A 14,804-nucleotide genomic window follows, 5' to 3' on the forward strand; every position below is an offset into this window, starting at 1 on the left:
AATAAGGAAATTTTGTTTTTAAGCCCTCCAAATTTTCTTTCTGTATTACTTGTATAGAGATTTCCAATACTTATTCTTTAAAAAACATAAAAAAAAACATTAAGAAAATTTATTGGTTTCCTATTTTTTACCGATAGCTTTTTCTTTATATGAAAAGAAAAACAATTTTTCATTTTAAAATTAATTTTGAGTTTTTTTTATAATTTTATATGTAATCAAAGTGAAATTGACAAAAAGTATGAAAATTATGAATTAAAATTGTTATTGTATCAACTAAAAATGTGCCACTTAATAATTAGATAACAAAAAAAATCAAAATTTTAGTGACCAAAATAAAAAACTTACTTAGAGTCTAATGACTAATGGTGTAGTTTACTATATTTATTTATTTATTTCAAAATCTATTTTTTTTTGCCAAAAATTTCAAAATCTAAGCCAAAGTATATAAAGTTTATGATTTTTTTTTTAAAAAAAGCAGCCAAAATCATTAATTTAATATAAAAGTATATAAGAATAATTATTTACTCCTCTGAAACTATTCCCTCCAGGGAAAAAAAAATTATCTCTCACATTAGAAAAAAAAAATAGAGGTAGCACATTTTATAGTCAGTTGTTTATCTTATTAGATAACACCTGTAGTGAGGAGATTAATTATAGTCACAGATGGTGAGTATGACAAATTTTAATATAAACTATCGTTAATATCACTTATCAATTTAATTATAAAATTATTAAAAGTTTATTACTTTTACAAACGTAAAAAACATTATTTTAATAGTTTTTATATCCTTTATATTTTGATAAATTTAAAAAAAAAACATAATGAGAATCATGAAAGTTTTTATTATCTCAAATTTACTATTTTATTAAAGTTTAAAAAAAGTTTTACCACCTTAATTAAAATCACTGTTGGATTTTATATTAATTTTTTCACCCACCCACGTCGTGTAAATTAATATATAAAAACGTTTTTTTTTTTTTTGTGACCATAACTTGGAATTGCCTACAAAGTAAGATTTACTCGTTTGGCCAATATAACACAATAATTAAGACTTAGCACTGTTTTCCCATAAAAAGCATTCCTTTTACAAATAATAATAATTATTATTACAATAAAAAGAACAAACATTGGTGCAATGTCCTGCTTCAGCTTCACCATGTTCCAATCCGCTTTAAGGAGAAAAAGATGAAAGGGACTCCCAATGACCCAACCCCAACCCCATGCTTCTGTCTATTTAATACTATATCTACATAACTGGCAAACCAGAAATTTTATACGACTAACTGTACAAATCAATCTTTTTCCTTTCTTTTACTAGTAAATAAATTTGGATTCCCCATTTAAGAATACGTTCAATATGAACCAATTTAGCTAAAAAAAGTCATTTTAAAGGCCCGCCCACCTCAGTACTGTACTACTGCTCGTACTGTTCATCATGCATTGTTTTTACACTTTCACAATCATTTTTATTTCCTCTTAATCGTTTCACCACATTTTCTTACTTCTTAATCGGCTCCCTAATGCTTTGAAGAAGAAGAAGAAGAAGAAGAAGAAAACCTGCCACTATTACGTGCAATAATCAAACATTAAGAGAGTGATTGATCCAATTCAACTACCTGCAATGAGAGAAGGGGTATCACAAACAAAACAAAGTTACAACATGTTGTATGTCATTTAATGCCATACTATTATCAATGGAGGCAAATAGAAAAAAAAAAATTGTCACATGGCCTCATTAAAAATGAGGGGTTTGGATGCGTTAGAAAGAGTAAATAATTGTCGTGCAGGCAAGCTGTGAGCACCATCATTTGAAACACAGACATTTACTCTGTGTGTTCCACTCAAAGTGTGTTGCAGTCTTCAATTATCTGATGCGAAATGAACTTGTTAAGACAAGGATTTTTTGAATGGATTTTCCTTACCGACTTGTGTGATTAATTTGCCTAGAGGAAAATGCCAAGTTAACACGTGGTTCTTAATAACTAGAGTTACTTGTGAAAGATCAGAACATATGAAAAGTTGCATCGAATTTTTGGGCTTAACATGTTTGGATTTTGATCTACTTGTAGGCGTTATGGGTTCATGTGAAGTTAGCCTACTGAAAATGTAAAATGAATGGATTGGTGTAGGGTTGAAGCCCATTTCCAATTTCATAATGAGGTAATGATGAATCTGAAAATTGGGTCTGTAAAACTTAGTAGAGTCTACAGATTATAGGATCTGAGACGGTAAAGCTCAGAGGCAAAGTCATCAACAGCATCCTTTGTCAATAGGGTGTTGACCATCTCACCAGCGTTTTTATGAATTTATGCTCGTGCATGATATAACGTAGACGGCACAGCATCACTTAAAAAATTATGGCAAATGAATTCTGAATATGCAATCTTATATGTTGGGTAACTAAGGGTCGCGCCTTTAGATTAATTACAGTGTTTATTGATCAGTTTATAGATGAGTGAACAAAATAGAAAGAATGAAAATAGCTACTCCTTTTTATTTATTTAGCTGTAATAGCTCCCAATAGGAGCCCAACTCAATTTATACAATAGGAAACTACTAATTACTGATAAGGTTGTTACTAACAACTCATCCTAGACAATCAATTTAGTTGTTAACAGTAAAAGAAGTTACAACCATATTTAAACTAACATAACAGACTAGTAAATAACTAACCTATGCTAATATGATAACTTAACATTCACCTATCAATCTCCGCTTGTTATGTTTCCTAAAAAAACCAAGAAAAACAAAACAAAATTAACCAACAAGAAGAAATCATACTTGAGATGAACACAAGGCATCACTTGAAGAAGGTAGCAAGGGAACGCCTAGCTTGTCTCGTAACCGGCAAAATGATGGAGCAGATAGGGCTTAGTAAGTATGTCTACCACTTTATCATAGCCAGGAACTTCACCAATAAATAGTTGTCCCTCTGCAAATTTCTCATCTAATTCAACACCTTTAAACTTGGAATGCATAATCGAATTCGCGGACACATCAACCGTACTAGTATTATTGCACCAGATTCTTGATTTATCATCCATTGCAACTCCTAACTCCATGACTAAGGACTCAAGCCACATAACATCAGCTGTGGCAAAGGCTAATCTTCGATACTCAGCCTTTGCTGTCGAACAAGAGACCACTTACTGCTTCTTAGAAGACCATGATACATGATTTCCACCAAAGAAGATGCAATATCTGGTGGTAGAGTGTCTATAGTCCACATCTGATCCCAGATTCGCATCAGCAAACCCTTCAATAAATAGTTGCAATGCTAGCCAAAACATCAAATGATGATCAAGCATACCCTTCAATTAACGCAAAATTCTCTTCATAGAATTGAAATGCAAATCTAATGGTTGATGCAGCAACTGACATATGTGATTTACTGCAAATGCAATTTCAGGTCTGGTTATCACAATATACAACAATGCTCCGATACTCATGTACATCAATGAAAGCGTCTCCCCTGTTAAAATCTAAGGTAAACTTAACCTAAAACTGTATTGAAAATAAGAGAAAGCTTATGATTAAGAATTGTATTCAGTATCTTTCATTGTTAGTCGTCTCTGTACACAATGATTTGATATTTATAGTAGATGACTACTAACTACTCTTGCTTAGCAGCTTAACAACTATTTAACAACTGAATAACAAATCGTAATTGATTCACTAATACTCTAATTTATTAACACTCTAACATCCCCTAGTGGTCGAAAGTGCATATGTGCTTACCATATACGTTGGTTGACCTTTAGCTTAGTCCATATGAGCTCTTTTTAACAATTCTGTAATATACTTTCTCTAACTAAGAAACAACCTATTGTTAATATACTTGACTTCAATTCTTAAAAAAAATAATGCAACAACCCTAAATCCTTTAGTGAAAACACGACATTTAGATATTTCACAAAGTCTGCAATATCTACCTCATTATTCCCGGTCAGTATAATATCATCAACGTACAGGAGTAAAAACATGACACCCCTAGTCTTTCTCCTTATAAACAAAGACGCATCAGATTTTGCTGAATAGAATCCAATTGACACTAAATAAATCTTGAGTTTTTTAAACCATACCCATGGAGCTTAAGACCATAAAGAGCTTTGTTTAGTTTACATACAAGCTATTGACCATTGCTGCCATACTTTTCATAACTGGGAGGCTATTCCTTATACACTTCTTCAACTAAATCACCATTTAAAAATGCATTGTTGATGTCAAGTAGATGCAACTTACATCCCTTCGTAATAGTAAAAGAGGGAATGACACAAATAGTAACTGGCTTCACAACAAGATTGAAGGTTTCTTGAAAATCAAAGCCAACAATTTGTGAGTAACCCTTTGCAACTAACCAAGCTTTATACCTTGAAATTGATCTATTAGGATTTCTTTTGATTTTGAACAACTATTTACACCCAATCGGTGTTTGATCTTGTGATAGAGGGACCAAAGACCAAGTCTGATTCTTTATCAAAGCATTGTATTATTGTTGAATTGTATTCTTCCACTCTTCACTTGTAAAAGCTTCTTGTTGAAAGTTTCCAAGAGAGTATTTAATAAAACTATTCTGTATTTTATTTACTTAAGTAGGAAAATAATTCCCTTATTCTAATAAATTTTAATTAATTTATTTTAAGATTTATCTACTTAAATAACTTTAAAAAATATCCCAAAAATATATGGGGTTTCACGTATTTCGACACCCTCCCTCCAGTTGGTGCATATATATCAATCATGTCCAACTTGCTTACAAGAAAATCAAAGTTTGTCTTAGAGAGCCTTTTGGTGAGTATGTCACCAATTTGTTTTTTTGAAGGAATAAATGACAGGCACACTAGGCCTTCTTCAGTCTTCTCATTGATAAAGTGTCTATCAATCTCAACATGTTTAGTTCTGTCATGTTGGATTGGGTTGTGAGCAATACTAATGACAATTTTGCTAAAATAGTACAACTTTATTGGTGAAGTTATTGGTTTTCTCAACTCTTCCATAATGCTTTTTAACTACATCATTTCACAAATTCCTTGAGCCATTGATCTAAACTCAGCCTCTGGCCAACTTCTTGCTGCAACACTTTATTTTTTGCTTCACCAAGTCATAAGGTTTCCCCAAACAAATGTACAGTATCCTGATGTAGATCTTCCATCTATTATTAAGCCTGCCCAATCTGCATCTGTATAAGCTTTAATTCCTCTTTGTTCGGATTTCTTGAAGAATAATCCTTTTCCAGGTGAACTCTTCAAGTATCTAAGAATCCAAAACACTACTTCTTCATGTTCCTCCATTGGGGAGTGCATAAATTGACTCACTCAGCTCACTACAAAAGTTATGTCTAGCTTTGTATGTGATAAGTAAATTAACTTACCAACTAATCTCTGGTACTGCCCTTTATCAACTAACCGTTCTTCTTTATTTTCGAATTTTATATTTGGATCAATTGATGTGTCAAGGCGGCAATCGCTCATCCCAACCTCTTTTAAAATATCAATCACATATTTTTTCTGAGAGACTACAAGACCTTTCTTTGATCGAGCAATTTCCATTCCAAGAAAGTATTTTAAATGACCCAAGTCTTTGATCCTAAACTCCAATGCTAGATGCTCAATTGAGATGCCTTATTTCATCAACATCATCTCCTGTAAGAATGATATCATCAACATAAACTATAATAATTACCATTCTACCTCTTTATAAGTGCCGATAGAACATTGTGTGATCAACTTACCCTTGTGAGTAACTTTGTTTTTTAACAACTTGAGTGAACCATTTGGATCAAGCTCGAGGAGACTGCTTTAGACCATACCAAGATTTCCTGAGCTTACATACTTGATTTCTAAATTTTTCTTCAAAACCTGGAGGAGGATCCATGTAAACTTATTCTTCAAGTTTCCCATTTAGGAAAGCATTCTTCACATCTAGTTGCTGTAAATACCAATCAAGATTAACAACAATTGATAAAAGAACTCTAATAGAATTTAACTTGGCTACTGGAGCAAATGTTTCAAGATAGTTTATCACATATGTTTGAGTGTACCCTTTAGCCAGCAATCGGGCTTTGTATCTATCGAAAGATCCATCTGGTTTGAATTTGGTTGTGAACACCCATTTATAGTCCATTGTTTTTTTCCTACAAGTAATTCCATTATTTTCCATATACCTATTTTTCAAGAGCACGCATCTCCTCTAATATAGCCTTATTCCATTCGGGAACTTGTAAAGTATCTTTCATATTTTTGGGTATTTTTATAGTATCAAGACTACAGTTGATCATGGGCTGGGTGGCCCGGCCCGGCCCGAAGGTCCGCCCGAAAAATGGGAGGGTTTAGGGAAAAATATAGGCCCGAAAAATGGGCTTGAGCAAAAAAACGAGGCCCAGGCCTCGGGTAAGAGTTTTTTGGCCCGAGCCCGGCCCGGCCTGAATTATATATTAATATATATTTTTATTTTATTTTTAATCATTTTAAATTTTTAATATAACCTTTTTTATTATATTGTCAATTTGTGTATTGTTTTAAGAATTGTTTTAATATTATTTTATTTGTCTTAATATTTGTTTTTATGTTTTTAAATATATTTGATTTATTATATTTTTAAAATTTTTTATTTAATGAAATAAGCAAAAAAAAATTAATATGGGTCAGGCTGAGCTGGGCTCAGACTTAGTAATTTTACTTCGGGCTGGGCTTGGACAAATTTTTAGGCCCATATTTCGGGCCGGGCAGGGCCCAGGCCTAATAGAAGGGCCTAAAATTTTATCTGGGCCCGGCTCGAAATCGGCTCGGCCCAACCCATGATCACCTCTAATCAAGACAAGAAACAAAGGCTGAGAATGTAAAAAAAATGCTTTATAGGACACAAAGTTAGACACGAAATATTTGACAACAATTCTAACACCTTTTCTTTTCTAGATCAGAAAATTCATTTGTTGGATTATGAGTTTTACCTAGACTTTTGACAAGATCTTGTGGGTTGGATTCTTGGTGATAAATTTGGTAGATTCCACTTTCTTGATTTCGGTTTCTTCTTGAGTAAACCAATAACTCCTTTATTTGTTCTCTATTCTCATGATCAGACTCTACACAATCATACTCCTTTTTATTAACAACATTAACATCATTAATTTTTGTGTTAATCATAAATTCGCCTTCCCCATTATTAAAATCTCTATGTTGTATATTCCTAGTCTTTTCTTAATCAATTATCAAATCTTTCTTAATATAATTCCCTCTTTGAAGATTAGAATCAAGGTAATATTGTGTTTCAATAAATGTGACATCCATGGTAACAATAATCTTCCTATCAATTGGATCATAACATTTGTAACCCTTTTTATTAGAAGCATATCAAATAAAGACACATTTTTTTTTGCTCTAGAATCTAGTTTACCTTGGTTGTGAAGATGAACAAAACTAGTACACCCAAAAACTTGGAGGGATAAATTTGTGATCAATTTAGAGTTAGGAAAGTTATCTTTAAAAAGACTGAAAGGAGTTCTATAGTTTAGAGTTTTACTAGGCATTCTATTAATAAGATATGTAGTTGTTAACAAGGTTTCGCCCCAAAGATAACGTGGTACCTGACTAGTGAACATTAAGGCTCTAGTTACTTTCAAAAGATGATGGTTTTTTCTTTCTGCAATCCCATTCTGTTGTGGTGTATTTGTATAAGAGCTTTGGTGGACTATTCCATGTTTGGTTAAAAAAACGACTATTTGATCCCTAAAAAATTTCCCACCATTGTCACTCTGAAATAATTTTATTTTCACACTAAATTGTGTTTTCACTATAACATAAAAAGATTGAAATACATTTTTAACTTCAGACTTATTTTTTAATAAAAACACCAAAAAAATGCAAGTACAATCATCAATAAATGTGACAAACCAACGCTTCCTAAAAAATTTGAGACTCCTGAAGGTCCCTAAACATCATTATGAATTAGCAAAAAAGGTTTGGAAGCTTTATATTTTTGAGGTGGAAAGAATGACGGATGATGTTTAGCTAATTCAAAAAATTCAAAGTGATATGAAGAAGGGCTTTTATTTTTAAATAGATCATGTAACAAATATTTTAAATAGTAAAAATTAGGGAGTTCAAGCTTATAATGCCAAATCATAACCTTATCAAAACTAGAAACATATTTTAAACATAAAGTAGTTGTTGGTCGACTTAGATGGTCGTCATCAAGAAAGTAAATTCCACCAGATTCTTTAGCATTGCCAATCATCCTCCCCAAGACCATGTCTTGAAATTTACACATAGAGGAGTCAAATATAACATGAAAATTCGAAGACTGGGATAATTTACTGACCGATATGAGATTACAAGTTATATTTGGCATATATAAAACATCATGTAAAACCAATGAAGGTGAAACTTTAATAGTGCCTTTCTTGGCTATTGTTGAGAAAGACCCATCTGCTACTTTTATCTTTTTGTTTCCTGCACAAGGTAAGTTAAGAAAAGAAAATGACTACTAGTCGTGTGATCACTAGCTCCAGAATCAACAATCCACATATTTGTTTTACAAGGCTTGACACTAAAAAAAATAAAAAATTCAGTACCTGATTTGGCAAAGGAGGAAGAAGGATTATTGGGTGAGGTTGGAACAGAAGGATTCATCCGAAACCGTGGTGATTGAAAAAACTTGTGTAGATGCTCTAATTGTTCCTTAGTAAATAGAGAACCTTCCAAAGAACTTTACTGCTCATGATTTTCATTAGTCGTTTGGAAAGTTCTACTATCCCCTAATTGTGAACCACAACCGTTATTTTTTGTTTCCCATTCGTCAGTTTTTCATGTAACTTCCAACACGTTTCTCAAGTGTGCCAATATTTTTTGTAATGGTTGCACCAAGGTTTTTTCCTTTTTTCACTATCATCGTTATTTTTAACAGGTACAAGAGCAGAACTATCATCATTAGTTTCAAATCCTGGCCTTAACATTACTTTTCTCCCTGTCTCCTCTCTTTTAACCTTAGAAAAAATATCACGGAGTGTTGGAAGCAATTTTTTTTTCCTAGGATCCAAAATCTCACTTTATCAATTTCTTTACTTAAACCAACCAGAAATAAATAAGCTCGCTCATTCTCTTCTTTTTTCATAGCTTTTACATTATCTTTGATACATTCCCATTCATCATTATAACACTGATCTAGTTCTTGCCAAAGAGATATCATCTCGTTATACTAAAAAGTAACTTTTTTCCCCTTGTCTAGCCTTCCAGATTTTTATTTTTAACTCAAAAATCTATAAAGCATTTTTTAAATTTGAATAAGTGTCTTTCACAGCATGCAAAACTTCTTTAACAGTCGGGAGAAAAAGAAAAAGTTTACCTATGGATGCTTTCATGGAATTAATAAATCACACAATTATCATTGAAATTTCTGACCTCCAACTGCTCATCTTTGGATCGCCTACCTTTGGTTGCTTGACTTCTCCAGTTAAATGACCTAGCTTGTCGCCGATCAATTTCTATCTTTATGGACTACGACCATTCAAGATAATTCTTGCCATTCAACTTGTAAGATGTCAGCTAAAAAGAGAGGTGAGACGCCCCTGTCTCGTGAGTTATTACATTCTCGATAGTTGTTTCAACGACAAAACTTTCTACCTCCGTTTAATTGTTGGATCTCTTATCTCCAGTGAAAGTTCTTTTAACCATGATGTTACTAGAGATTTAATCTAGCTTAGATGCCATGAAAGTTTGTAAGAGAGTATTTAATAAAATTGTTCTGTATTTTATTAACTGAAGAATTGAATTTAAATAGAGGAAAGAGTCATAACCCAACTGGGAAAATAATTCCCTTATTCTAATAAACGACTAAAAGATAAAATAAAATATTCCTAAAAAATCATAATTGATTTATTCTAAGCTTTATCTACCTAAATAAGATTTATCTACCTAAATAACTTTAAAAATATCCCTAAAATATATGGGGTTTCATGTATTTCAACACTTTGTTGATGATCTACTAGCTGAACAACTACTATTAAAGGCTTAAAAATACCTTCTTTAGTGGTCATAGGATGAGAAGGAAGATACAACTTTTGATCCATTAAACATGCTTTTCTTTTTAGAATAAGAGGGGCACACTTTACGGAAACACATGTCATGACTTTGACCAATGCTAGTATGTGCCATATTCTTAGAACCAATAACTTCAACATTATCGTTAAGTGAATTAATAGGAGCCATGTTAGTGTCAACAATATCCATATGTACAACACTACTTTTAAATGGCATAGATGGGGTAAGATAGTGTCTTATAAACCTTGAGGTGTCGTATCATTTTGAACAACTTCAAGGCTATATGATTAGTCAGAGTTTGACCAGAAACCAAATTGTAATTGGTTTCTAGGCCATTGTCTGAGCCATCCAATCTAGATTCCAAACGACTATTTTCTAGGGGCATGAAATGACATGTCTCAATCATAGAATAACAACCTGATGCACGAACCTTATCACATACTTTGATATCATGAAAAGAAGTATATGTGTGATCTACCACAAATCGACATGGCAAATTAGGCTTTTCCAACACACTTAAGGAGGTTTTTCTCAAGAAAAATAAAGTTTTTAACATAGTTTTTCATTATTTTCATACTTTCGGATACTAAGTGAAAATGTCTCAACTCTGTCTAATTTTTTACCCAAATTGGTCGTTAGTGCTATTTGGATGCCTAATGTGTGTTTGAGTGTTATAGGAACGTGTCGGAGATCAAAAATATGTGAGAATGGCACCTAGGGTAAGGGTATCGCGATATCCAACCCTTGGGATCGTGACACCCCCAACAGTATATAAGACCAAGGACTACTTTTAGTGTTATCACGATATCCACCTTCCAAGGAAGACCTCAAGTTTCAACATTGCTCGAGATGTCGCTAATGGCCCAAATTTCAGAGGTGTCGGAACAGTGATTCAAAATCACTAAATCTGACATGTAAATTTAGTAATCTAAAAGTTAATAAGTAAAAGTTAGGTGTGATTTTAGAAATATTTTTGAATTGGTGAATTTTTGGGAATTAAAAGAATTGTTTGGTCAAATGAGTCAAGAATGAGGTATTGAGACCTCGAATTTATAAACTAAGCCATAAATATTTTTATAAATATTTATGGAGTATTAATAAGATAGTATTAAAGTTTCATTAGGAAATTTTTACATTTCGGTAGTCAATTGAATAAAAATGACTAAATTAAATATGATGTAAAACTATGGGAAGTGATTAAATGGCTTAAATAATAGATAAGAGGGACTTAAAGAGTAAATTGGCCCAAAATAAAATAAGCTGGACGGTTAGGTAAGTGAATGGCTGAAAAATAGTGTGAACTAAGGGCAAAATGGTAATTAAGTTGAAATTGAATAGTTAAAAAATTATATTAAATTAGAATATCTAAAATTCTCTTCATTTTTCTTCATCCTCTCCAGCCAAAAACACCATTGAAGGGTTTTCTTAAGCTGGTTTATCATATTTTACTACATGTAAGCTCAATTCTTGATTATTTCTTGTAAATTTTGTGATTTTAAGACTTTTACAACTAGGTCCTATTATCTAATTCATTAGTTTCTGATTTTATGAATGATTTAGAAAGTTTTCTTGAATAAGTGCTGGAATTTTATGATGATTTAGCATGGAATTGAAGTTTTAATTTTATTATGTGATGATTTTACAGAGATAATTGAAGGAAAATTGATTTTTAGGACTTAATTGTGAAAGTTATTAAAATTAGGGTTTTGTGTTGAAATTTTGAATGTCAAAGGTTGTGAAGTAGTTTATTATGTCTAGATAAAGTGTTATTTGAGAGGAATTAGTTCAATTGATGAATAAATTGAACATGGACTAAATTGTAAAAAATTGAAAAGTTTAGGGTAAAAGCATAATTCAAAAATTAAAGGGCATAAATTGTGAATTAGAATGAAATTGAAATAGATGCTACCGAGTGAATGATTTTATAATTATAGATCAAGAAGTAGAGGTGAATCGTGGAAAGGAGAAATTACAAGAATAGTCTCTGAAATTTCTACGATTTTTGCAAATCAGCCCAGGTAAGTTCATATGGAAAAATTCAAAGTTTTGTTATGAAACTTTCATGAATACTATGGTATATTATTGTAGATGAATATTATCAAATTGTAATAATTATGAAATAATATATAAGTAAAAGTATAAATTAGTAGGAACAATGGATTTGAGTGCTTTCGTTCTGTGACCAAGATGAATTGACTGAAAAGACCATGGTTAGACCATGGCAACATGTGATATGTGCTTTGGTATAAGACCATAGCTGGGCTATGGTATTGGTGTGATGTGATATGTGCTCCCGTATAAGACCATAGTAAGGCTATGACATCAGTGAGATGTGATTATGTGCTCTCGTATAAGACCATAGCAGGGCTATGGCATCAGTGAGATGTGATTATGTGCTTCCGTATAAGACCATATCTGAGTTATGGCATCGGTAATATATGTGCTTCTATGTAAGACCATATCTGGGATATGGCATCAGTGTGATACGTGATCCGTGTAAGACCATGGCTGGGCTATGGCTTCGGTGTGTGATATGTGACTATGTGCAAGTCCATAGTTTTACTATGGCAATGTGAAAATGAAGCACTCAATTCCATTATTGTTCCTTAATTTGACTATGAAGGAAAAGGAGAAATGGGCCCAAAAGATCTAGAATTGGTTAATATTGACATTGAAATCAATCAAATGAACTTATTAATGATTTTGTGATTGACAGGAGGAATTAGTGAAATTGAATATTAAATGATTGTATAAAATGTTCGGTAAGATTTATTTTTCTATGCCTATGAGCTTACTAAGCTTCTATAAGCTTACTTGTGAATGTTGTTTGTTCTTGTAGTTTGACGTACATACATTCGGAGGATCGGATCTACATCAAGGATCACACTATCCAAATACTCCGGTAGATTTTGTTAAACAACTTTTTGATTTATATGGCATGTATAGAAGTTGAAATGATAATGTAATAGAATGAATGATTAAGTATGCAAAGTAAATTGAATCTGATGGTTTTGTTAGATAATGAAATATATATGTTTTGGCTTGAAATGGTTGATTGGTTGGACTTAATTAGTATATAAATATGATTTTGTGCAGGAAGATAGTATGAGGTGAGAAAAGTGGTCTTAAATGGCCTATTTTCATCCACACGGGGTTGTGTCCAGGCCGTGTGTCACACACTGCCTACTATATGGGCATGTGTTAAGGCTGTGTGTCCCCTGCATCTTAAAAATGAGAAATATAATGTCCAAGTTTAGACACACGACCTAGCACACGGGCGTGTGGCTTGGCCGTGTGACAAACACGGGCATCAACATGGCTGTGTGATACAGCCATGTGAAGTCTACACCTAAAATGTGAAGTTTTAATTACCACACGCCTAGCAACACGGGCGTGTGCTCAGGCCGTGTAACTTAAGTTTCTTCATGGATGCAAGTTAGAGAGTTACATGCCCTAGAGACATGGTCATGTGGGCTACACGGCCACACCACATGGGCGTGTCTTATGTTACACGAGCGTGTAACCCCTTTTACATAAAAAATTTTCTAAGCTTTTTAAAATGTTTTAAAAATTCTCGGTTTAGTCTTGAATCATTTTCAATGCATGTTTTGAGCCTCGAAGGCTCGTAATAGTGGCCATATATATGTTTTTAGAAAGTTTTAAATTTGAGTGGGAATTATTGTCTCGGTTTTGAAAGTTTGCTTATGAATAAGTTTGGTAATGCCTTGTACCCTATTTTGGCGTTGAATATGGGTAAGAGGTGTTACATTTAGTGGTATTAGAGCTTTGATTTGGCCAATTCTTGAAAGGAATATGATGTGTAAAGTGTTTAGAAATAGATGCCATATAAATTTGTGATAGTGTAATGTGTATGATCCGATCTAATCCTTGTTTATTATAGATTATCTTCAACTTGTAAAGATGTCAGATAGACTAGAACGTACTGAGAAAGGAGAAGTTAACAGTAGAATACAAACCTCTGAACAAGGAACAAGTAGTGAGATTCCAATTTCTTTGATGCAAGAACAAGAACTCAAAAATATGATTTATGGATTTATGAATCAGTGGTATAATGAGAATATTCGAGAAAAAAATCAGAGTCACCAACCTCCCCCCTACTACAACACCAGTTGAGCCTCAGGTTGCAACTCCACCTCCTATAACAACTGGATCCAGTAAACGTTCTCCGCTTGAAAAGCCCAAAAAACATGGGGCTGAAGACTTTTGGGGAGGAACAGATGATGACCCCGTTAAAGCCGATTATTGGTTGCAAAGTATAATGAGGGTTTTTAAACAAATGGCATGTCCACCAGAAGATTATTTGATATGTGCTGTGTTATTACTGAAAGAAGAAGCTTATAATTGGTGGAAAACCATTGAAGCTGTATTACCGGCCGAGAGAATCACTTTGGAATTTTTCCAGAATGAATTCAAGAAGAAATATGTCGGTAGAAGATATTTAGATAAGAAGAAAAGAGAATTCCTTGATTTACGACAGGAAAATAAGTCAATGGCTGAATACGAAAGAGAATTTGTTTATCTTAACAAATATGCTAGAGATATTGTACCCACCGAGGAAGAAATGTGTATCAGATTTGAAGAAGGGTTAAATGATGAGATCAGAATGATGATAGGGGTAATTTGATACGGGGATTCATTGTTCTATCAGATCGTGCTTAGAAACTTGAAGAGGTATATAATAGAAAGAAGTGCCTCTAAGTTATTTTCAGCTTTACTGGTGAAGAAGTCTAGAGATAGAGAAGAATTTA

This window comes from Gossypium hirsutum, chromosome A04 (genome assembly GCF_007990345.1).
Source record: "Gossypium hirsutum isolate 1008001.06 chromosome A04, Gossypium_hirsutum_v2.1, whole genome shotgun sequence".
NCBI classification, from domain to species: domain Eukaryota; kingdom Viridiplantae; phylum Streptophyta; class Magnoliopsida; order Malvales; family Malvaceae; genus Gossypium; species Gossypium hirsutum.